Here is a 26,119-nt window from a genome sequence, read left to right as displayed (position 1 = left end):
AAAATGGTGCTCCAAACCACCCCCTGAGGCGTGTGCCACGCTTTAAGGGTAGATGTAAAGGAGTTTCTTTTTTCTTGGAGGGTAAATATTTGTTTCCACAAATGCTTTTTATTTCGCAGCTTGGGTATTCTTTTGTGTCAGGCATTCGTACTTTCCTTAGCTTATGTACGTTCGCTTAACAAATGGAAGGAGTTATCAAGCGTTTAATAGCGTTCCCATCTTTTAAATTGAATCAACACCTCTGAAATAAAAGGCAAGAAACCACAACGGAACCGGAAATCAAAAGCGTCCCATCATGTTATGGTCACAAACGATTAAACGATTGCGTTCATGTTTTATTTTGCACCACCTTGGGATGGGTTTTCTGTATTTTTTATCGTCTACTCTTAGGGAAGGCCTGATAAGCTTATGTGCCTTTTTGTAATTAAATTGTGCTTACACGCTTTGCTGGGAAGTGCTATAGCCTAAAGTCGTACGACCATTTTTTCTCACATCTAAGTATGATGTTGTTGAATTTTGCTACAGGAAGAATGAGTTTGCCGAATTCGTTAAAGCATAACACGTCGAGTTTATATTTTTTATTGCTGGTATTTTTATTCCAACACCTATCGAAAAGTGTGCAAACCCAGTTTAGCTAGCGGACAAATCCGTGACTGGCAGAAAAAGGACAACAGTATAAAATATTTGAAAAAAAACACACACACAGACATACGTATCAAATACCAATCTCGCATGGTACCAACATGTTTATGCTCACCCACGCGCACTTACGACGTATCGTGCGATCGATGACAGGAGAATGGAAAGAACAAAAACAAATGCTTAGCAAACCTACAGCATTAGCTTTTTTTTTTTTCAAATAGTTCTCGCATGCTATATGTGAGACCGTATACTTCGCATTCGTGGCAGAATCATGAAGAATGAAAAGATAAAAAAGCGAGCTAAATATTCATCTTAATCGAACCATTTAAGTTGACCCTGGACGGGTGCTGCACATACGTGCATCAATTAGTTTAAACACTAAACAAAGAGTGTCCTTTTTAAAAGGAGTATTTCAGCTATCAGATCATCCCGTCCCGATTGTTTACATTTGAAAGTTGTAGCGTCAACTTCACTTTTTCCGTAACATATAACATTTTGGGTGGCATTTTGAAACGAAATAAACATATTGGAACATATTCGAAAAGGTTAACTTTATTCACTATTGGCTTGATTTTTTTTTAATAGCAAACTCGAATCACTTAACGTCTCGGTCATGTAGTATTAGTCACAATCTTAGTCTTTTGTATTTCCCCGCCATATGTCATGTTGATGTCAAAGTTTGATGTAAATCCCTGGGAAACAAAAATGAGGAAAATGCATAACAGTAAGGAAAATCTGTCACAAACCCACATAAAAAAGTGATTAAAGATAAATAATGACTTCATCGATTCCATTCCACTCATGACACACAATCCACATAAATCATTCGCAACTAATTTTCCCCAAAAAAAAAGGGACGAAAGGGCGTGAAATAAATAAAACAAGAACCCTCAAATGTAGGCTAACGAATGTGAATCTTACACCGACACATTCGATAGTTCTTCAATGTGCCATTAAGAAAAAGAACACAAGCAACTGACATCATCAAAACGGGGAGGTCGGAAAAATCACCATTGAAAAGCTAATGACTTTCCATCATTGAAGAACCATTTCGTGGAAGACGTAGGGATGAGAGTGAAACAGTCAAGCATGGGAATGATCGAGTCCTTGACCCACTGTGTAGTGTTACAGTTGTGGCGCCCCTATTTTCTTCTTTCTTCCCCACTCCTTCAAACCACTTATGGGCTAATGACCGGCCTGGATCACGTATGGTAAGGATGGAATTTTCCAACAACACATAAAATAACAAAAAATAAGGACAGGAAATCCCCATTCACGGCAGGTGCGATGCGGAAGAATCACCCGAGGCCGGAAGTCATTCGTTTCGCCCCATCCATCCTCGAACACCATCGAGTGACCTCGATGTTTGGAAAAAAGGACATTCTCCAAATCATCCTCTATAGAGTTTTTGGTCCGTTTTTGGTGACTTTATTTACTTTATTCAAACTAGCACTCGGAATTCGGTACACACACCCACACATTAACTTCCAAGCGCGAGTCCTTAATTTGTCACTTTTAAATGAGCACCGCTCACGTGAAGGCACACTAAAACAACGAGGTCATCATTAGAACAAATCTACGAACCACCCTGTGTTGGCGATTTCGATGTAGATTTTTGTCACCACTCGAATGGTGGATAAGCGTTCGCCGCTGCAGTAAAGCGGCGTTCCTATTAAAAACTATGCGTTTTGAGTTGCTTTACAGGACAACGTTCTCTTAATTCTTGCCTCTGCTTCACTGTGAACTTATTTTAAAGCGCAGCTGAATAGTGATGCGGCACGCCAACTCTACATAATCACCCCGTATCCTGTATTCAAACATGCAGCTCTTATGGCGAACGAGCGTATGAATAAGTGTGGGACACTATGCGGCATTATCTGCCAATTGTATCGATGATTATGCTTTTGACCTTTCCTCTTATCGTGTTCGAACCGTGCGTGTGGTAGCCTTTTTTACCCTGAAGGAACTCAAGTTGTTCCATCCTTGAGCCGTGCTCGACAATGTATCTCGAATTGTGGCACCGAGAAGGACAAGATATGCTTCTTAGCCGAGTGGTTATGTTTATTGAAGCACCTGCTCATTCGCATTTTTTTCTTGCATGCTTGGAATTTTGGTTTGTGGCATTTTAGACACTTGTCTTTTGCTGTTTGTTTAACTCCTTGGTTTTATATTTTACCTTCAATAATTATAATTGTTTAAGTGATCTTTTTATGTTTTTGGCAGTTATTTCGTTGCAATTGTTTAATTTATAATGCTTTAATACTTTTGAAACTCATGAGTAGCTTTATGTTAATTTTTGTTTCATTTTTCACTATCGGTTAAGTTAAACTATCATTAAATATGTAAGTGTATGAAAAGTTAAAAAAAAAACCATGACAAAAAGGATTAACTTTTACAAGTAATAATAATAAAATAAAACAAGTTCAAAAATTAAACAACAACAAAAGCGACAATACAAATATAGTAAAACTAATCTAGCTCGTAAAGTATAAAATGCTAATAGAAACACAAAACACCCAAACCAGATGTACAATGACATACTCCTATAAAAATAAACGCTACTGGAATATGCTCTACAACTAATCCATTATACACATGAATAAAAACACATCTCGCAAAACATAAACAAGCTAAGATGAATGAACAAAAAAAAAACATAATAAAACAATAAAAAACCCATGTGCCAATCTTGACACGTTGACGGCACAAGACACTGATCTATATTACCTGCCACAAATTGCATCGTCTCATCGCAACCCGCACCCGTGCCCCGTCTGCATATTAAACGCACCACCCGGTCATATGCATTTTTCAAACTCTGCCTCATTTGAATGCATAAAACCGAGCGGTGTCGTTGTTTTGCTAGGTTTAATCGCTTGGCGCCAGCCGGGGCTCTCGACAAACGATGACAACACATCGCGATACACATACACCAGAGCACCCTGTAGGGTGAAAACCTTGATCTTAAGGTGCCCTCACTTCTTCTGCACTGGCCACTGTTCTTCCACCCCCCTCGTTCCCAACGCTGGCTGGGTTTTTATAGAGAGGAAAAGCAAAACAAAACTCGTATAAAAAACCGCTTAACGCAAGTAGAAGCAATAAATAAGAAACAACAACGACCGGCCTGTTTAATAATAGTAGCCGCCCTGTCAGCTATGCGAGTAATTACGGATTCGATCCGTAGCAATTCCGCACACTGACGCCAGCCTGGGGTCACCGCAAAAAAGGGTGGCAAAGGGAATGTTGTTCCAACGGGAGGGGATAGAGGGACACAAAAAGGCAGCTCCCTTTCACACACATACACTCGGCACAAATAGGAAACCCTTTTGACAAAGCAGGTGGGCTGTTTCATTCCTCTATTCTCTAGATAAAATTAGAAACAAACTCAATGAAACAAACCCTTACCGTAGTGAATGAAGCAGAAACAGAATAGTTTTTTTTTTCATAGACGAAAATAACCAAATTTCGGCACCCCCTTTTTTTGCATGCAGGGAGGAAGTTGCGATCATTAACAGTGGCACTAATCGTATAGGTAAATATTCGTCATTACGTTCGATTGTTTCGAGGTCGTGTTCATTTTGCGAGTGACCATAAAGATTGTGTACAAAACCCCTAAATTTAGGCAAATTTGTTTGTTGGTGGTTTAGCCAGGCGATGGGAAATTTGTTTTAAACTTAAAGAAGGGAACAAAACCCTTCCTGTCGCAGCAAAATAAGAACGAAAGGGAATGGAGAATGAAAGATTGATTGGTAAGAAAATAAATTAAAATTATCGTTGCCGAAAGGGGTGAGAAGAAAACCGTGCGATAATCATACTTTGTCTAATCATCCCCGTAGGCCATTTCCGAATAATTCCCACTCCCAAGCCTTTTAATCCTTTTCGAATTGTTTCGGGAATTATTTTTGAACTTCCTATCGCGCAATCTTTCACTTTTTTGTTGTCAAGCATGATTCAAAGATCTGCAAAATTCGTTTTATCCTCTCTGCAATGTTCTGTACGCTATTCATTCCTCAGCTGGGCGATGAAGATTCTTAAAACGTTCCTATTTTTTTTTGTACGTTTGCCCCGTTGGTTACACTTCTGCTCCGATCGTTCCGGCACTTTAAAAAATCACGTCACACCAAAAGTGATCAAAGCAGTGCGCACACAGGTGAAGGTCGATCGAGGCCGTCGCCGAATGAATGTTTATCTTACGACAACTGCCGCCCGTACCCTGAGGCGTCTGACTTCTTCTGCTGTTGCTGCTGTCCCGGTTTGGTAGGAAACCACTTTAAGCTGCGCAAACGCAACTGCTCGTAGCGAAAGGCCACATCGGGGTTTGATGCATGTGGGCGAAATTTCTGAACCCCACTCGGTGATTGTTGGTGGAAGGTGGTGGTAAGGGGAGGAGGGGGGAGGGGGGGAGGTTATTAAGTGCCCGGGGTATGTAGGTGACATTGATTTCCATACACTAGCGAGCGAGCGGGTGAACATCAGCACCGTGAACAACAGACGCACGGGAAGGCTATTACTACTTTTTGAAAAAGTTGAAAAGGTTTATGATAAACTTTTCGGCTAAAGGTGGAAAAATAAATGTTTTATTCATCCGCTTCGAGCACAATTAAGTCATTTTACGCCAGCCACCAAATGTCACCAATCAACGGAAATCTTTAAGGTTTTGCATTATTTTGCATCGGATTGGAACGTTTGTTTACAGAAATTAAAATCTGCTAGTTTCAATTAACGAAGGTTATGTTGAAGCATGTGATGTAATGCTTGTAAAATGCCTTATAAGCCAACCGTCATGGTTATCATGGTCATGGATCCGATACACTTACATGCACAACAAAAAGCTTGAAAAATTACCATCGCACACCTACACAAGTTTATATCTCAAGTTTCAGGTTCATTAGTACCTTTATGGACTAATGTGTTCATTCTAATGATGACCAAATGGAGGTGTAAAAAATCCTGTTTGCACACTCATCTTCCATCAATAAGATGAATAGGATAAGAGGTATGAATATAAGGTAGTAGAGGATTTTCATATGTGTGTATAAGTTGTTTCGCTAAAGTTTTAAATAATAGACCATAATGTATTTTAACATTTTTTTATGTTGATGATGAACCAGCATTAGATGTGTAATGGGTATGAGCTATATTTGTTTTAATTTCTAACCAATTTTCACAGCACGACTACTCGAATAGGTGACTGTTCGACTCAAACTATAAATTATGTAAGCAGTTTATATTACGTATTAAATTTAAAAAAAATCCATCGAAATACTTAAAGATACGTTTCTGAACATTTTAAATAAAAAAATGTTTCCCTTAAACAGTGGAACTTCAAATGTCCACACTGCGAGCATAGTTTATTGATGGACTAGAGGCAGGAATTAGGGCAATATTCGAACCCTAAAGACAATAAACTATTTCTCGTGTTTGTTGTCCGATATCGTATCATCGTTTCAACACCGTAAAAAAAACCCCACTAGACATGCACAAGGGTAGTAAGCAACCCCTAATTCGAATCCCTAATCAACGATGAAACCGTCCGAGGTGCCATCATGGATGGGCCGATTATTATAATCATTTCCGATCGAATGACATTTTGCATGTGAGACGACAACTCAGTAAAAACAAAAAAAAAGCTAAACTGCAGCACCCAAATGGTGTGATTCGGACCGTGATAAGCCCACCCCGTTGCGTACCATGCTGTCCGGTCACTTCTTCGTCGTTTGGTTTGGAGTTTTTAACATATGTCTGTGTGTGTGTGTTTTATCATTTTTATTTTTGCCCGGCGAAAGGAGGCTGCATTTTAATGTATGGTTTCCCTCCCGTGGTGTGACGCACGCGGGGCTCGGGTGTCGATTTGTCAAATGGGCTCCCCCGGTGATATTGATTCCATCGGACATCGGGGTGCGGCGTCGACAGCTTACGATGCCGGCTTACCCAGGGCCTAGTGCTAATGATGGTGACCGAACCGAAAACGAAACAAAATTCAAACGAAGGTAGCGCTTCCGTCCACTTGAGTTATCTCGCAAGGAAAATATAAACAGTGGATAGCGAGAGAGAGAAAGAAAACATGAAGTTGAATAGGCAGTGTTTGCGCAACTTCGAGCGGGGTTTTTTTTCCTTTCCTAATGCACAACCGTGTCTGCATAGTGTGCGCGACCTTTTCCTCGAATGCTTTTCCTCGTGCAGCAAAACGTTATCGGACGGTCTTGTTTGAATAATGCACGGCACCGGCCCCGAAAAGGAGAGCGGTTTTGCTGTCGTTTGATATTTTCCCGAGACAAATCCAAACGGATGTGTGTGTGTGAGTGTGTGAGGGAAAGACAGAGCGTGAATGATATTGCATACGTTTATGCTCCTGGCTTGTCTTGGGCCGTAACCGATGTGATGGGGGGGTTGGGCAGTGGGGTGGTCACAATCGTACAGGCGGCCAAGCTCGACTGGCATTTGATCTAACTGGATCGGAATGGACGTGAGCGCGCGCGTGACGGGCACATAAGCATACGAACGCATAATTCATCAAGCACGACCTCGGCCTCTCGGAGCGCCAGTTGCACGGGGAAAGCGTGTTTTTTTGTGTGTGATAAATGATTAATTAATAACACATTCGGTTCCGTTTGCAAACCGATGCGGTACGGTGTAACGTTCGGTTACGGGTTTGCTTGATACGGGTACGTTCATATCCGGCAGGAAATGATTTGTTAAGCAAAGGCACTCAAGAAATAATAATTAGTTATGAATATTTTGTATTTCCCAAATACCTTAATTTTAGTATTTATAAAATAAGTTTATTAAAAATATCTTAATCTTTTTTTTAAAAAAGATTTGGAGTGGTTTCAGTTGATTTTAAAGGTTGCTAAACGCCTGGTGGTATGCAATTTATCGCAAGAATGACTATTTTCACATAAGTGGCCATTCCTGCATTTGCAAAACATTAAAAATACTCTAAATAAAAGTGAATGGAAATAATTCATTAATTTGTTTTAAGAAACTTCGCAACAAAATTTTTAATTACTTGATTCAGTCTATGATGCTAAGTGCTAAGGGCTTTAAAAATGTATATAAGAGGTATCCCCGCTTTCGAGGCATTGAAATCATTTTGTGAACTTTGTTTAACAATTCCATAAGCTCTCATCCAACACATTGTGGGGCATAGCGAGACAATAAACATCTAACCTTAATTTTCGAGACAGTTTGACCCACGAACGAGGATCATCTATGGGGATTTTAAAGCAAATCAAAAGATTGGATATGATCTAATAAACCAGCTAAGCCGCTGACTGAGAAGAGCAACCCAACAACCAACATCAACTGATGACACGTAAATTTTCGTACCTTGTCCACGGAATCACATCGCTCACTCAATTCCATTTCACCGAAACAGGGGTGTAATTTTGTGCGGTGGCCCCCGAAGATGATGAGCCACTGCCGACCCCGTTTGCTCGATGAGGGGATGTGTCAAATTAAACTGCTCTCCCCTCCTCCGTGTGCAATCACAGACTGGCGGGCGGCTTTTTTTTTATTTTCTTTCCACTCAGCCGGTCGCGGGGTTTGTTCCTCGCACAGGACTGACGTAACCTTTTCCCAAAAACGTGGAGACTGGGCTGGAGCTACCTAATTTCCTGTCGTTAAACGAACACCAAATCAAAACATCGTTCCAGCTGGTGCAAGGAGCGCGTTTCGCTACTCCAACACCAATCAACCGGGGAGAAACAGTGAAGCGCCGTTTAATTTTGGGCCACGGAAATTGGGCCTTGGTATGTGCGGGGCCAGGGTTAATGAGGCCACCACATAACATCCGGGCCGGTTCCGAGACCACAGGCAAATCTTCTAGAAGCTGCTGAGCGATGCTGAATATAGCGGTTGTGTCTATTGGCATGTTCGCAAAAGACAAAGAAAGAAGTTTCTTCCAGCTTCTTCAGGGACATTCCATGGAAAGAATCGTTCGATCGATGCTATCGTGCATGTTACGGGAGCGACTGAAAGCTCATGTACACATTCCTTCCTGTACTCGCTTGTTTCAAATATATGGCAGAAAAATCTTGAGAAGAGTCGTTCTTGGAAGAATACCCTATCGGTACCTTCGATGACCCAAGCATGTAGAAGCATGCGGAACATAAGATCGGAGCCCATCAGTGCTGACCTTTGGAGTGCGCTTGGCTAAGCTTTGTTACAATGCCAATACAATAAGAGCCCTTCTGCTGGAAAGTGCGATGACCTGGTGGAGAAATTCTTCCCTTTTTTCTTACTAGCACGGCTTTAGATTGGTTAGTAAGAGATGTATTAGATATATCTTTCATTTATCCTTGTTTTGAATGACTATTTTGAGATAGTTATCCGATTATTCAACATTCGTAAATCCTTCGATTTGCGAACCCTGCATTGCTATAAAAAAATGCATTATACCATCTTGCGCTGTCAGATAAAATAAAAAAAATAAACAAATGTCAAACCTCAGTAATAAAACTGCATCTTATTTTATTGGATTTTACAGATTAAATGTTCTCTAAAGAGTATATTGTGTGAAACTCGATCCAACATGTTTATTGAACAAGAGCTATAATTTCAGAAGCTCTACAAAGTGTTATAAAATCCAACAATATCCTAACTTACATTAAAGTTCCTACAACAGACAACGATAGCGAACTCACTTAAAGGATGAGGAGTTAAGGAGTCTTCCTTCCCCCAGTGTCGATTGCGAACGATTCTAAAAATTAGCATTTAGTGACGCGTTAAGTGTCCTGTGCGCCGTAAAAGTAGCCGTACATCAAAAGGTAAACGAGCTAAACAAAATGGTAGCACCTCCTTCAGCGGTTACTTGGGTGCTCGCACTACCCCGTGTCCGTGCATAATTTTTTTTCGACGAACCAAAATTTTCTCCACAACACCACACCGGGTATGCTTTTTCGCGTTATTTTGCAACCAATTCCTCCACTTTTCGCTCATAGCACGGTACCATGATCGTCGACTGAAAGATAGCGGCCCGCATGGTGGAGAAATCAAATTCTACCGTACTTGGTGCACGGTACAATAAGCGCACCGATGGGAATATTCTAAACAGGCCTAACATTTGAAGGGCCATCTTCTCCTGCTCAGTTGCAGCTTGATGGGGCTCTCTGCTACCACTTGCAAACCAATAATTTATTCCTTCCGTTGTTGCGCTATACTGGTGCGCGTTAATTTTGCTCGCACTTCCAAGAATATGAAAATGCCCATTCGTATGAGGTTGAGGAAAAGTTTTCCCCGCACAGCCAAAAGGAAGCACAAAATCAGTTCGGCATTTTCACAAAACACCGGGCAAAGACGAGTCTCTTTCTCCATTTAGCAAAAGGTCAGTCAACCTTTTTTTTCGTGCTGCCCTTCCCCTTTCCACAACCACCGCCAGAGGGTACACGGGTGTTCCCTAAAGGTTCTTTATGAGTTTTTTGACTCACCAGCAATTGCTCGTTCGATCACAATCCAGCCCGCTAAACGGTTCTCTTTCCGCCTTTCGGTCTTTCGTTCTTTACACTTTTGGGGTCACCGATTGGGTGAACCCAGCATGCCCAGCATAAAGAGCGTGCAAATGACGAGTTCCTTATCCATGGTTTCATGGCCGGTATTTTCTTTTACCAACGAAAAAAAAAGGCAAACAAAATGCTTGCAGCTACTTTTATCGATATTTCATTCACGAAAAAATTAAATCCTATTATTTTGCACGAAAGCCACGTGTCGGCAAAAGGTGTGCCGAATTATGGAATAAAAAGTACATTCTTATTATTTGCTATCGTCACGCACATTTTAATAAATACATCCAATTTATGGGTCCTTATTAATTAGCGACGTTAAACAAATGTTGATACTTTTCTTGCTACATGAAAATACATTTAGACACGGGCTAGACTTGTAACAAATGAAAGTTGGGGTGTAATTTTCCACGCGTGCGATAAGGCGTATACGAATGTCTTTACAAACAAAGAGGAGACGAAAAAAAATACCACAAATTGGGAAATGTTTCCCTCTAAGCTCACCGCCTTGTGGGGCACGACTAAAATGAAATGTAAATGATTCTCATTACAAAACATCTCCACCCGGGATTACGAGCTCCATTAAAGAGCTAAACGTTTGTCTGCCCATTCGGAGCATAATCGGTGCTTTAGGAATTTTCACATCCCAATTGTGGTTCGTTTCGAACAGTTTTCTTAAGCTTGCGCACCAAAAATACCCCCCAGAAAAAATTGGTGTCCAAACCTGGAAAGCTTGCAGCCCCCCCCCCCCCCCCACTCAAGGGTGAGAGAATTTATTTTCTCTCCTATTTCCGTTTTCCTTACAAACCTTTTGTCGGTGAAGCGCCTTCGCACGGTGCGCATGGAAGCAAAGGATGGGGGAAAATCAGGTAAATTAAATAATAGAAACCGGTGTCACCGAGCGAACTTATCAACGGACCGTTGGATTTTAAGACCATTAGCTGCTTTATCTTCACACCGAATGGACAAGGCCAAGTGGGTGAAAGTTGGGACGTAAAGACAACAGCACGCACACAGTCCGGCGACGTTCCCACCGGTTGTCTTGTTTCACGGTCGATCACGGTTGAAACCGTACAGAATACGGGAAACGTTCGGTAGTGCAAGTGGTAGCGCGAGATGAACCACTTGAGATTAAACGCTCGGTGCGAAAGGTCTCTTCATCATCGTCCGGTCTCCCGGTGTATGTCTACCGGGTGTCACTAGGACGCGATTGCGATCTTGACCGTTTGATGGACTGTGGGATTGTCGGCTGTAAAGAACGGCTGCGAGAAAGACATTCCTCCGTTAGTCGAGTAGCAAACTCATCACACGAGTGTATATGGAAATTCAGAACAAAAACATAGTTTAGACATTCTGAGAGGCTACTTCTTACAGCATGTCTATATTAAACTGCAAAACAAAATTCTAATCATCTGAAGACACTGGATGTCAATGTTTTTTCGTAAATATTATAAAGAGATGTGTTATTCTACTCTATTTTGATAATAAACCTAAAGAAGATTACTGAGTTGTACTATCTTTCAATTTTTAGAAGAAATTTTTATTTACTACTCAACACCTTTTGGTACTTAGATCTGATTTTCGAGTCATCACATTTTCAAATATATTTGGAATCAATGTTTTGGAGATAAAGTATCTCCAAAACTCTTTTCGTGATAGAGTCCAGCTAGGAAGTCTCATATCAGTAAATGATGCAGTTTATTATCGAAAAGAGGAACTCTGTTATTTTGACACGATATGAGCTTGGGAATTGAGTTCTCAAGTCAATTCGTGATGGTTAGCACTAAAAGCTTCATCAACTCCTACGTCCAACAAGCATCTGGCAGGAGGCTGAGTACATTGAAGACATTGAAGGCTAATTTGAATTGTAGTACGAGGCAGAATGAGAATAATTTCCTAGAAATACCTAAAATAGAGTGTTTCAAATCAACGAAAGCTAGTGTTCTAGAGTATCCTTATAGACCACGAATAACTCCAAATTCTCCAAAATTTCAAAAACGGCTCCAATTATCACATATTGTTCGCTACATCAATCTCAAATGGAGTTTTGTATTTAATCAAAATATTTTTTTCGCATTAAGAGCTACACAACGACATTTCATCGGTTTTCCGATTTGTCATCAGCATATGGATGGATTAAATAAGCAATAAAGAAAATAAATCATCATTCATAACGCAAACCTCTCTACAATACGGCTCAGTACGAGTTAATCAGATACGCAATTGCCAGGATTTGTTACCATAAACAGTTTGTTTCTAAGCAAGAAAACAAAACTGCACTATAAATCTAAGTGCATTTAACGATGGGAACTTTACTTTACTCCGGTTGCGATTAATTTTACTGTCACCTTATGTAAATGCCTTTTTTTCTGCTATCGCGCATGAAGATACATACTTTGTGCAATTAAATATTGATGTCTCATTTTATAGCGCCAACTGAACAGTAGTTATTAAATTATTCCCCTCAATCAAGCTGTACTCCTTCGAACGTGGTTTATATCGCTGCTGTTTGTGTGATGTGATTTCTAAACGCACAAGCACACTTCCTTCATCGGTGGAGTTTGATTCATATGTTAATTATTTTTATTACTCCACCCAAGCCGCGTACACAACCGCATACACCTCAACAAGCGAAACGTATCCTGCGGATCGTAAAAAAAAAGACGGAGCCTTCACTACGTGATGACAGCTTCCCCTTTACACCCGGGCGATTTGATCGCTGGCTGTCATCGTTAAGGGTTTACCCACGGACAAAGCGATGATCGTCGCACAATGAAATAAACAACACCCCGGAACCCAGCCACAAACTAGCCTGCGCGTATCGGGGTGTTGGTTCCTTACGGCCACTGTAACTTGAACCTCGCTGCACTCGTCACGTCACGCGTAAAGTGGGCAAATGGTATAATTGCAGCGAGAATAAAGTACGCCATAAAACGCTAACATATTCCACGGGAACGCGGTAGCGAAACAGCCCAGCGCTACCGGACAATTTGCCTGCCGTGGGAATAGAATGGATGAATCCGGAATGGTTTTTGCTGTACTCCGGCCCCAAATGGAGCGATGATTTGATCGGCAAATCCTTTAGCAGGACGCTTGAACCGTTAAAGGCCAAGGGAAGGTTTGCTTTTGTGTAGAGGCTGGAAGAAGAGGATTTGTGCACAGTGAAGGTGATTGAAGGATTTTGATCTATTAATCTTCGTCAAATGCGCTCGAAGCAGTCGGCACAAGCAACCGGAAACAGATGTTTTAAGTCTGCGATGATGATTTGTTAGTGCCCTAGGAACTTCAAGGTATTTCGTTTTTGTTCTATTTTTATTCTAATCTTCCATTTTTTTTAATCAGCCAGTAGTGAGATAATGAACGGCATGCTATAATCCTAAAACTTGTTTCAGCAATGTCACGATAATTTGAATGTTGCAAGCAAGGATCTTAAAGTAGTCACAATAATCCTTAGATTTCGTTATTGAAATTGTTTCAGAAATTTTGTTTCAATATTGCTCATTAAAAAAAAAAGTCGCGTAGAATATCTCTGCTTGAAGTAATTCCTAATGCTCTCCTGCTAACGACCATCTTCTGCTCATGACAAATAGTAAACACACATGAAACGAAGGACAATAAAAAAGGAAGGAAAATAATCACTTGTTAACCCAAACAGCAAATGGACTCCGCCTACCCATTTTTTATTCGGATCTCTCGTTCTGGCCTACATGCGACGCGAGATAAAAAATCGAACACACACGTGATACACACGCAAAATCACGGTACGCGATCCACGCCCTCCATCGCGCGTATACGGATATCGCAACGCACCAACACATTCAAAGCAACCGACCGACAACGCGTGTGTCGACAGGTACCTGTGTACTGTGCTCGCGTCTGCCGACTTAGAGTTAAATTTTGTCCTTGCAGCTTTCGCGCCTATGTACGCATAGGCGAACACATTCAAAGCGACAGACCGATAACGCGTGTGTCGACAGGTACCTGTGTACTGTGCTCGCGTCTGCCGACCTAGAGTAAAATTTTGTCCTTGCAGCTTTCGCGCCTATGTACGCATAGGCGAACACATTCAAAGCGACAGACCGATAACGCGTGTGTCGACAGGTACCTGTGTACTGTGCTCGCGTCTGCCGACCTAGAGTAAAATTTTGTCCATGCAGCTTACGCGCCTTGCAGCTCAGAATATGCGGCTCGAAGCCCACATATTCAACCTCTCATTTAAAGCGTCCAACTGACTGGCGTGTGTGGATTTCTGCATTTAATCGTAGTTAAATTATTATTTATTTATAAACCATCGGTTGTAAAGTATTGGCAACACTTTAACTAAACAATTGGAACACTTTTTCCTAGGATATTTGAAGGACAAGCGCACAAATTCAATGATCAAAACTAGGTATAATTTGATACATTCGAAGACATTGCTTTGTGGCGATCGGTAACACACGGGAGTATTTAACAATAGCAGGAAAAGTTTAAGTGTTAGATACATACATTGTTCTACAAAGTGGTTAAGAATAAGAAATGTAGTTTTTCTATACATATTAGTGGTGATTTTTCCATAATTTTTACATATTTTTAAGAATAACTAGAAAAGTAGCAGAGATAGATAAAAATGATGTTCTACAAAAATGTAAAGAATAAAATAATACATCTTTTTATGGTGTTTGAAAAGTTCTAAAACTTATAACAAAAATTTTGTTTCATTATTTTTCAATGCAAAAATGATTTCAAAATGCCTTAAATTTTATGTTTTATTTAAAAACAGCCAATCGCCAAGCCATTTGAATGTTTTTCAAAATTTTCAATGACAAAAATCCTTCCCGTTAGGCTTTGTTTATAAACCGTTAGCAACGCACGTGAGCCAAGCTACTCGCGCGACCCTGAAGGATGTACCTATTGCTGCTGCTCGACCGACTTAATCCAATATTCTCTTTCATTACAGCACTATCGCCACGCAAATATATGGGGAAAAAGAGTATCATTCTCTGATAACGGCTCTCACGAGAGAGCCAGAGAGTGGTGCTAGTTCCCCCACCCCCCATTTTTTTTTGCATAGAATCATATTTTTGCTACGATCCGGCGTAGGTCCACACGCTGCAAAAGCCGCCGGGCGACTGAAGCGGGCGTGGTTACGCGCCGCTTTATATACCATGCGGTGAGAGTGTGTGCGTGAAGGTTGAAGTTCGTCTTCCTGTCGGTTGTCTACTCGAAAGAAACTCAACTCAAAATTTGACTATGAGAACAAAAGAAACTCGACCAAGAGACTCCGCCTTTGTATGACTGGGAACCTTCTGTCAGCAACGCTTCCTGCAAGTCTCTTCACAGTCGAACCAGATGAAGTGGCAATGGCGACTGACGGGTTGGACGATACTTTTATGGGCGATCCTAGTAAAATCTCACTTTGCCCTTTTGCTGTGCTGAGTAGTTACGGTAGAAGCATCCAAGCGTACGAACCAGTAGCGCTAGACGAACCAAATCGAATGTATAAAGCAAAATAAATGACATACGATCGAGAGAAGGGAAGGCGTAACGCGATTTATGACAGTCGTTTTCGCCCTCTCCTTGCAGTACGTGGTGTCCGGGTGCAAAACGAAGGTCTGTTAGGCCCACGCCCCACATTGCAAAGGTTAGAGATTAGCCGCATCTGTCCGATTCCCTTCCACAAGCTAACCGTACAGCTTTCAGGCGATTTAAAACAGCCTCAAACTCTAGAGCGGCCATCGGGTTGAATGCTGCGAAACGATGGAAGCCAGGATCGCACTCATGGAAAACAGCAGTCAAAGTGGATTCTTAAGATTTCGTTTGCCTTCAATTGCTACTGGACTACTGGATGATACTGGGTGACAGTCCTGGGAGTCTCTTTTCAAGGCATTTTTATAACCTAAATTTTCCCAGCCCATCCGAAGATTACGCCCAACCGAATCCCGCCAATAAAAACAAAATCTAACACACCGGAGGGTAGAGAATTCTGAGATACACAACAACAAAAATTGAAAAAAAAAAAAACAAAAGCTAAGCTGCACCAACATACATAAGGTCAACCAGGGTGAAGGTGTGGTGCCGCGGATGGCGATCCGTGACCAGCCACGGCCTGGAACTGCGCTCCGGCAACAGCTGCGGGAGGCGTGCAACGGTGCGAGAACGGAACGAACCCTGGAGCGAAGGGGAGGTCTATAGGTTAGTCACGACTCCGGCTCCAGTCCCGGAAGCGAAACTGGGTCCACCGTTTGGAGACCCTCATCGAATGCTGGATCGATTGACTTGGGAGCTGTTTTTGGAGCACAACCGTAGCAGAAGGTGAACCAACGTCTGGTGGAGAACCAGGCACGGTAAAGAGCAGTAGCACACGAAGGGAGTATGAAAGGAAAACATGGGAAAATAGTTTATAGTTCGCGTTGGAGTGAGTAACATGAGATGTCGGCAGATGCAGGGAGGGATGGTACAATGTGATCTAAAACCGTAAAGTTGTTGAAGGGATCGACATAAAGCGTAAGAAGAATAGACGAGAAAAATAGATATAGAGCGAACATCTCGTGACACAGCCAGCGACGCTAGACGAGAGTGTCCAACATGCAGGAATTGTCACTTACATTAACACTTGCAATTTAGTGGAAATCAAGAATGTACTCCGCTGAAGATTATGTCTTTTAAAATGACATCTCAGATAGACAAACTCTTAGCTGTCATTTAGACCTAGTAGTTCACAATACTAATGCCTTATAGACAATGACAGTTGCCTTCCAATTCCAATCGCTCGAAGTAGTATCTGACATATCCTTTTCTATATTCGCTCAACCGAGCCGTCTTCAAAGAGCTACGCATCTATACATAGCGCTAAAACTGGTATCCTTCCCTCTCCACCTTTCTGTAATTTTAATTTAGTTTATACGATAGTTTTGTTCAGCATATAGGAAAACAAATATAGTTAAATAAACATAAACATAAACATTAATACGTTATGTGTTTTTTCCTTCTTCTGAATAGTTTTTTTTTTTGTTGTTGTCGCCATTTCTCTTTCTCTCTCATTCTCGCTTTACCAATGAACGAACGCAACTGGCATGGGAAAATGTGTCGTGGTAAACGATAGCGGCAAGTGCGTGCACGTTCATGCGGGAGAACCAGTTCAACCAGACCCATCAAAATCGAAACGATGACAACCGCGGCCTTATCTTCGGCGAGCCACCACCGGTACCATTTCGTCGCCATACCACAGACAACATAGTCCGAGCCGGAGGTTGCCAAAGGCCCGACCGAGCCCGGCGGTTTCACAATTCACCACCGTTTACGCCAATTCTCACGCCACCGAACATGTCAACCCGAATGCGAACACCGTGTGCTGGAATCTGCGGAATCTCGGTACCAACGTGCGTGCGTGCGCAACGGCCACGGGCACTCGTCACACCACCGGTAAAGCGCACACAGTGAATGCGTGAAAAACAAAACGCAACAACAACAGCAAAACAGTGACCAAGAAAACGCGGTACCGGAAGTTGGTGGTGACCAGTGGCCGTACGAATTGATTAGAGCGCCAGGCATTACTATTTCTACCGTGCGGCGATACGCGCTCGGCCCATCGTAACTGGTTTCGCGTCGAGTTTTCTCATTTCCACAGATTGGCCTAGTTTTTTTTTCTTCTTCTCTCGCTCTATCTGTTTGCCTGACCGTTTGGATGGTGTAACCATTCGTTCGGTGCACACCATAGGTAATTTCGTTCAAAACACGTCAACTATTTAGCAGTACCGTCTAACATGTGTAATCGGGTTTCGTTACCTTGCTGGTGAGCTCCAGCGACGTTTAACCAACGTTCGATGGGGTAATATTGGATGCATACCTGAAATAAAAAAGAAATAAAAACAAATAACAGCGTTAGAACATATGAAATTTTTGGGTAATTAATTTTGTAAGGCTTGGTTCAGTTAGAAATGGGGCACTTTGCACAGCGGGGTTCTTTTTTTATCATTAATCCAATTGAAAAACTTTGTATGAATGAATCATAGGTTTCAATATAATATATTTTTTAAAAAATATGAAAAAAATTACACTTCACTTTCTCGAACGCCCATTCTCGAACTTTTCTGTTTATACCGCCCATCAACCGCCGCACAGCTGCTTCTGTCACTGTCCTAGCCATTAAATTCCACCAATTCTTCATTTGTATTATATCCTTAGTTAATGCACCGTTTTTCTTTAGTTTTTGTTTCATTATTGCCCAATATCGCTCTATTGGACGGAATTGGTGGCAATTTGGTAAATTCAGCGTTTTTGGTATAAATGTCACACCATTATCGTTGTACCATTGCAGCACGTCCTTGCTATAAAGGCAGCTTGCTAGATCAGGCCAAAACATTACTGACCCATGATGAGACCTAATAAATGGCAAAATACGTTTCTTAAGACACTCATTCTGATACAAATCCGAATTCATGTTCTTATTTGTCACAAATACGTTGGTCTTCTTGCCACACGAACAGATTCCTTGCCAAATCATAAATTTTTTAGCAAATTTATCGGCAAAAACAAATTTGAATCTCTTGGGGACGTTGCCGCGAGCATAAGCCTTATAACATTTAACACCCGGGATTTGTTTAAAATCGGCTTTCACGTAGGTTTCATCGTCCATCAAAATGCAACCATGCAGTTTGGTCCAGCACTTGATCGTACAGCTTCCGAGCTCGGTTTCTGGCCATTGTTTGTTGTTTCATGTTTCGATTGGGATGTTTACTTGCTCGAAAACATTTAAAACCTTCTCAGAGTCGGATTCGTAGATCGTTAGTAGATCGTTACGCCAAGAAGAGATAGACTACATTGGGATATACTCATACACAATATACAATATTTTTACACATTTATATATTCTTCTTGAAGTCTCAATGTTTGAGAATTGGTTAAATGATTGACACAATTCAGTGAAATCAGAGAGAAGAAACGATTTAGACGTATATCTAATGCAATGCGTAATATAGCTATAGGGCCTCTAGAATTCTGAGATTTGAAGTCGAATTTCCAGATCATAGAAATTCTTAAGTTATTGGAATTTTTCAAAAATTTTTTTAGAACTTCATCAAATTGTACCTATTTTGTTCTATTTGGAAGATGTACTTTTTGATTTCCATATGTTCCCAGCATTATTCCATAAAAGTTCTTAACCGAATATTTAAAACCCTTGGGGAGGGGAAAGCAATCAGGAGTTGCTTTGTGACTTCTCACGCGATTTAGGTAAACATCTCTGAAGTTCGTTTTGTCAGTAATGCAGAAATTAGCCACGCTCTGCAGGATAAGCGAAAGTTCCATGACCTTCGTGCCGCAGCGTGTCTTTAATGTTCGGACAGAAACAACAAAAAATTGAAGATGCAATCAGTGCCATTACCGTCCACCGTTCACTGCGAAGAGAACGCTTCGAGAAAATGCTTTTTTTTCTCCGCTAGTGCAATCTGCTTTAAAGTGATTTAATTGTCGTGTACAGCGACGTGAAGCACACGCATGCAGGAATAAAGGGATAAGGCAAGGAACAAGTAAGGATAATCGCCCAGTCGAACGAGCTGTGTGTCCTTCGAGAGAGAGAGATAGAGAAGCAGAAAAGAAAATGCTCCACCAATAGCTCCAAATCCGTGAGAACGTTCATTCGATGTGACGATTTTCTGCACGTCAGCGAAACGTAAGAATAGGAAAATGGTTCTACTGGTGGCCGATAATCGGCCAGAAGAACACCGCCCAGAAACCCACCCTTCGCAGGTCATGGTACTGGACGGAGAGGGGGAAGGAGGGGAGGGGGGTATGTTTAGCGGCAAATTAAAGGGTGGCTTTCCCGCAGGGTATTTGCGCAGCTGCCGATCGCTCGTTCGAACCACTCGGCGGGACGATTTTTGTTTGTCATTCGCGTTTCGTGTTGTTTGGTGGTGTTGAGCGGTGCTATGGGTTGATGGATCTTGACCGTTCATCTTGATTGCTTGATTTTGATGATCGATGATGGTGAGAGAAAAAGGGGGCCCTTCGCGGTAGCATTACCTGATCGCCGCTATGAAACCTTTTTTCTTTCGCGTCTTTTTAAAAGTTAAAACAAATCACTTAATCACAGCATCACAATGTTTAAGCACTCGCAAACTGTGGGAAGCTAACGTCTAACACATCACACTGTTGGAAGAACCTATTCCTTAATACGTTTGTTTCGTTTGCTGCGAACTGACCCGATCGATGCGCAAATAAAATAACCGACCCATCGGCAAACAGCAACCGAACGCGACTGAATTTCGCATCATCGTGCGCGGTCCTAATAATCCTTTTTATTTCTTCTCGCTGCACCAGATGCAAAACGCGGATGACAACACGCATTGCTGCATTTGCTGCTGGGCCCCGTTTGCGTCCTGTTCGTCCGTGCCGTACCCGTCCCCGTTTAATAAGCAAACACGCGTACATTTAATTGATCTACCTTCCTTACATCCACTGTTAAACTTTTTACAGTTCTGCTTGCACAGTGTTTTACTTGTGTCGCTCTCCTGCTTGCTTTCCTGAGCTGATGGTAATTTGCTCAGGTGCGTTGCTAATATCGACAGATCGACGTAATCTCATTAATCGGTCGTAAAAGAAACGATTGGTTAGTGTACCCCCCCCCCCCCTCCCTCCCCTCCCTCCCCCTCCTCATCCTTCCTCTTTTCCCACCCATCTTTTCACCCATTCGTCGGTTAGGTTTTGCACCGGGAAGTGCGCCCTTGCAACCGGGGCCGCTGCAGGCAATAATAATGATGCAGAAAAATTTTTGAAGGAGAAGCACGAGAACTCCACAAAGAATTGAGGATGGAAAACTTGAGCCAAGATTCTGCTTCTTAAAGATGGGGTGTTGATAGCTGACGCACATTAGGCGAGGCAGAACGAGTTGCATAGAGGTGCAGGTGTTGCAATTGGATCGTAAAAATTCTTATCCACCAGTTTTACGATCCACCGTGTGTATCCGGGGAGGACCTCGGTGCCCAGAGGTGAAGGATGTCAGGGTAGCAGGGTGGCTGGAAAAGGTGGTCGAGGGGATAATTTTGCCTTGGTTATGGAATGGCAGGAATGGGATTACGGTTCAAACCAGCACATCCATCTAAACGAGTTATGGAAAACCATAAAAAGTATATTAAAAATGGAATGCTTTAAGCTTTCGGTGGGAAGGGGGTGGCACAGACCCGCAAAGTACTCGCACACGGACATTTGTGACATTTGATTTGCGAAAACAAACACGCACCCCTCACAATGTTCAGGAGTTGTGGATGTGTGGCGCAAGGGAGGGAGGGAGGGAGGTGGTGGCGTGGTAGGGGAGATTTATTTTCTCCCGGCTATTTCCATCTCTATTACACGACAATTTGTATCGAACGGACACAAGGCGGCTCAAACAATCAAAAAACGGCTCGTAAAGAATAAATCCAAAAGCGGCTAATGCAATCGGTTTCTATTTAAATGCCCATAAAATTGAACACGGTGCGGATGCGGTTTTTGCCGTGTGCCGGCCCCGCAGCGCCAAAGATGGCCGAGACGGGTTTTATGCGTCGGAAAGGACTGTTCACATTCTTGGTCGTAAAACTGTGCAAACATTGATGATTGTGGGCAGTTGGGGTTTTTGTTTTGCTTCTTTTTTTTTCTCTCCCGTTGAATGCCGAACCCGATAACAAGCTTATGACATTATTTTTATTTCCCTCTTTTCTACTTAAATTTAAATGTAAAAAAGCTTTATAGATACCTGTTTTTCAGGCATCGAAAAAGGAAATTCATAACGATAAAAAAGTGGGAAGAAATTAAACAGAGATGTATAAAAAGCATAATTACACCGCACGATAGTGTGGATCAGGCAATCAGGCAAAATTGACAATTTTATGATACTATTTAGATATGAAAAAAAAAAAAAAACTGCTTTAGCATATTGGAAAAAGAATTTATGACAAATCTTCCAACTTTTCCCACAATTAAATACACGGCATTTGTATAACAGTAGTACAAATAATTATAAAATATGCAGCTTTACACAACCATCTCCACTTACAAAAATCCTTTTACAAAAGTGGCACAATAAAAGGTATTTTCAACCAATTTTTCACCGTTTTTGCTTGTACAATTTGAATTTCTACAATAAACCCTGGCAGCACAATTGTACTGATAGCGCACCGGTTAGGGCAATTGCAGTTGTACGATTAGGGGTACGAAGAAGAAGATCTATTCGTACAATTGAGATTGACAGCTCTGATGCTTCCCCCAAGGTTCATAATAATTATTATTTCTCAAGGTTATTAAATATTAATGCAAATAATTTGTTTTCGTTTGTTTTGTTCATTATTTTATTTCACTACAATGTTTTTATATCACAATACATATCCGCACAATCTTTAAAATAATTCTAGTCAGGCATTCTGACCGAAACTGGAACACACGATCGGAACATTCTATCACGACGAACGTAGGATGATGATGATGATGATGATGCCCACCGGAATGATCATCTACTTCCAGTATTGCATTGTCCTCGTCCTCGATGTTTGTCCGTGTGCCGAAATCGACTTCCTACAGTTGTTGCTGGTTCCTGCAGTGGAGCTCCCTGTGCCCTGTGCCATCTGGAAATGTAGTTATGATACATAGAAACTGTGTCTTCATAGAATAGAAACTGTGTTTTTTTCAACAGTTCCAGCCAACACATGAAATAAGTACTTACTTGCAGGTGCATATTCGTTGCACATTCTTTGGTCAGTTTGATGCTCTCTTTGAAAATCTTTTCACAAACTGCAACTACTACAACTTTACGAACGTAGAGTGAAACCTGTAGCCAAACAACGCAAGGTACAAAGAAACTCAAGACAAAGATACGATGATGAGTTGGGTGACAGGCACGCTCGCGACCACGCACATATCTACATACGGGAAGCATAGGCTGATCTGTTTGACAGCTAGCCTATTCGTACAATTGTGCCGCCAGGGAACTAGCTCCTCAGCTGTCAAATTTCCATAAACCACATGTCGCGGAGGACTGCCTGTACTACTTGTTGAAGTCGTCATATATTTTTTTTAATTTTCTTATTGGACACTGTTGTCATCAAACACTTCATCAACATAGAAATAAAATATGGGATAATGAGAGGGAAAACCGTTAAGGCAGCGTTTGTGTTATCGCATTTGCACTCGTAAATCCTATTTACAGTCATTAATTGTTTTGCTAAATATTACCCGCTCCACTAGCCAATGGCAATGTCTCGCAATAGCGCATTATCTACCATTAAGAAGCCAGAATGGTATCATGTAAACCTAATTTGCACAACCCCCACCGAACGTTCCATCCAATCCGCACAGCACATTCGCTTTTAGGTTGTTGTTGTTTTTTTTTTGTTAGTTCACCACCGTCTATCGATTGTAAGTGATTAGCCACATTCCTAGACGGATTAAGTGGCGTAGCGTGTCCTTCGTCGGCCCGTCTCGTCATTACAGATTAGAGCACATTTCTCCTCACTTGTACACACACACACGTACACACACAGTCACAGTCATGTAGTGTTTTGTGAGTATGTCGGGAAGCCAGAAAGTGTGTGCACACCTTCACGCACCCGTTCCGGACGGAGGCACAAATTAATACACGCTTTGGTGTAATAAAGCCAACACGAAGTGCGCGCCCGCGCGCACGTTAAAAGCGGCTTAGTGCGGTGACATTTTCCACCCTCGAACGGTTTTACGCTTGGCCGTTGTTGCGCACACCGCGCTTCCCATGCACGACCAAAACCCTTCGCGCAAGTGTCCGCATGAGAGATAGTTGATAGGGACAATTATTAGCGTTTGAAGTTTGATTTACAACTTTTGCATGCCGGATGTGGCTGATGATTGGGTCGTTTGTTTCAAAAGATTTATGTGCGTTACCACGTTACGTTACGCAGCGTGTGTAACGGTTAAGGGGTGGGGGGGGGAAGAAGGGGGATACACATAAAAGTTCGACGATAGGCATTGGTGATGTAATTAAAACTAAGCATGGCAAAACGGTTGGAATTTGTGACACAGTGCGCAAACTTTGATTGATACTGACAGAAGGTGTACCATCTGATACCATACGAAAAAAAAACGAATACACACTTCCATTTACAGAAGGGAGAAAAACAAGGAGAATAAGAATACAAAAACTCTCTCCCCTAAAACATGAGCTTTAAAGGCCCGATCCGCACAGTCGACCTTCCTTGCCTGGACCGGTTTCAACGCTACTTCTGTATGCATTGCAACAAACTTTTGGAAGTGAGACCAAAATTCCAGTTTTGGGTTATTGCTTTTCGCATTGTTTTCAAGGTCTGCGTTCGAAAGCGAGTTGCTTTACGAGAGAGAAATTGGTTTACGTTATAAGTTATTTAAGAGGACATCTCGTCTTCAGGGCATTCAAACAAGCAATTAATTAACAAGATAGAAACATTTTATTCCGTTATCTCGGTACTTCAGGACTCAGAATTGTGCTTTCCGGTTTATATTTACCCTTAACTAAATATTCATAACTATTTTAAAACATACTCGATGTTATGCCGCTTACACATGCAATCAAATGTAATAAATATCAGCACGTACTACACGTTCCAACACCGGACTGTCTCTGTGCGGTTTTTCGATCGTCATACCACCGATTTGAATGCAATGTATTATGTTACCATTTCGAACCCGAATTCCTTTTGACCTCCCGCAACTCACAATCCAGCTGTTGGAAGCGGAAGAGGTCAGAACAGATCGATGTCACTGAGCAAACATCGCTCCACCCGAGGACGATTGCGTGGGACAGGCCAAGAATTACCCGCCTGCACCGACATGACCGTAAGGATTCCTTACAGCCGAAGGTGAAGCCACCGAACTGCTTGGAAGCTGCCCCCCCCCCAAAAACAAGTGACGTCCAGATGGAGGTGGTAAAAAGAAACCGACTCGCCCTCGTTGCTTTGTGCTGTGAGACGTACTGTGGGAAAACATTTTGGCATGTTACAAAAAAAAGGCCATAATTTTTACGCGCTGGGAAAAGAGGAGTTGCCTGGAGTGGTCTGTTTGCATAGGATGCGACGCCTTTCCTTCCTTCCGATCGGCGTGTTTCTCATCGTACCCGGGCGAGCAGTATAAAAGAAAATCACTTTCTCTTCGTGCGATCGCAATCGATCCGAGCTTCATTTGACGCCACACCAAGAGAAGATGAAGAAGGAAAAAAAACGTCCAAGGAAAACATAAAGCGGCTAGCCCTTCTAAAAAAAAAAGGTAACAGTTGGAGGAATAGAAGAAAAAAAAACACGAAAACAACGCTCTCGTGCAGCGCATGATGAGATAATTTGCGTGGGCTCAGTGACGAATTAATTTCTCAAAAGCACCCTTGTTCGCTATTCCGCCGTTTTCCTTTCGCCCCTTCCCCCCTCTTTTCAATTGCATTTCAGCATGATCGATCGCCTGCCTCGATACGGGACAGGAATTTGTGTATTGGTGTGTCGGTGCTTCGACAGCAGAAATGGGAGTCCCCCCAGTGAGAGTGTACCTTTTTTTCCCCTTTTAAAAGCCCGTTCCACCCCAAACCTTCCCCCAAACACACAGTAATTTTTTTTTGTTGGTTGATGGGTTTGCATGCAATGAAATGGAACATCTCCTCGCCGACACGGCCACGACACAACCCTACTGCAATAGTAGCATTTGATTGATGACGAGCGACAGCAGACGGAGATGCGGTTAGCGATGAAGGGACGGTCGATCGTGATCTGGATGCAAAATTTTCACTGTTTTTTTTATAGAAGCAGAGGACGCTTGCTTCTTTCGATCACTTTCAAAAACCATCCCTAACCTCCCCTGTAGCTTGTTGAGTGTATTCACCTTTTTCGAGTAACGTTAATTGGTGGGAGCAGCAAAATTGGTTTATAATAGTAATGTAAAAATATTAATGTTTTAGTTGAATGTACCAGGTATTTTTATTTTAGTATATTTTAGATAATAAAGATGGGATTATCTATAAGCTCCCTATATATGGCAGGTCT

The 26,119-nt window shown here is 41.9% G+C and overlaps 1 protein-coding gene across 1 annotated transcript in view; it reads right to left on the bottom strand.

Moving 5' to 3' along the window:
* LOC128306854 (cadherin-86C) overlaps positions 1-26,119 on the bottom strand; it is a 75,835-nt gene that overhangs the window by 34,983 nt on the left and 14,733 nt on the right. The gene's annotated exons all lie outside the window — the stretch shown is intronic.

Source organism: Anopheles moucheti, chromosome X, assembly GCF_943734755.1.
Source record: "Anopheles moucheti chromosome X, idAnoMoucSN_F20_07, whole genome shotgun sequence".
NCBI classification, from domain to species: Eukaryota; Metazoa; Arthropoda; class Insecta; order Diptera; family Culicidae; genus Anopheles; species Anopheles moucheti.
This window is presented reverse-complemented; position numbering and strand designations above follow the sequence as displayed.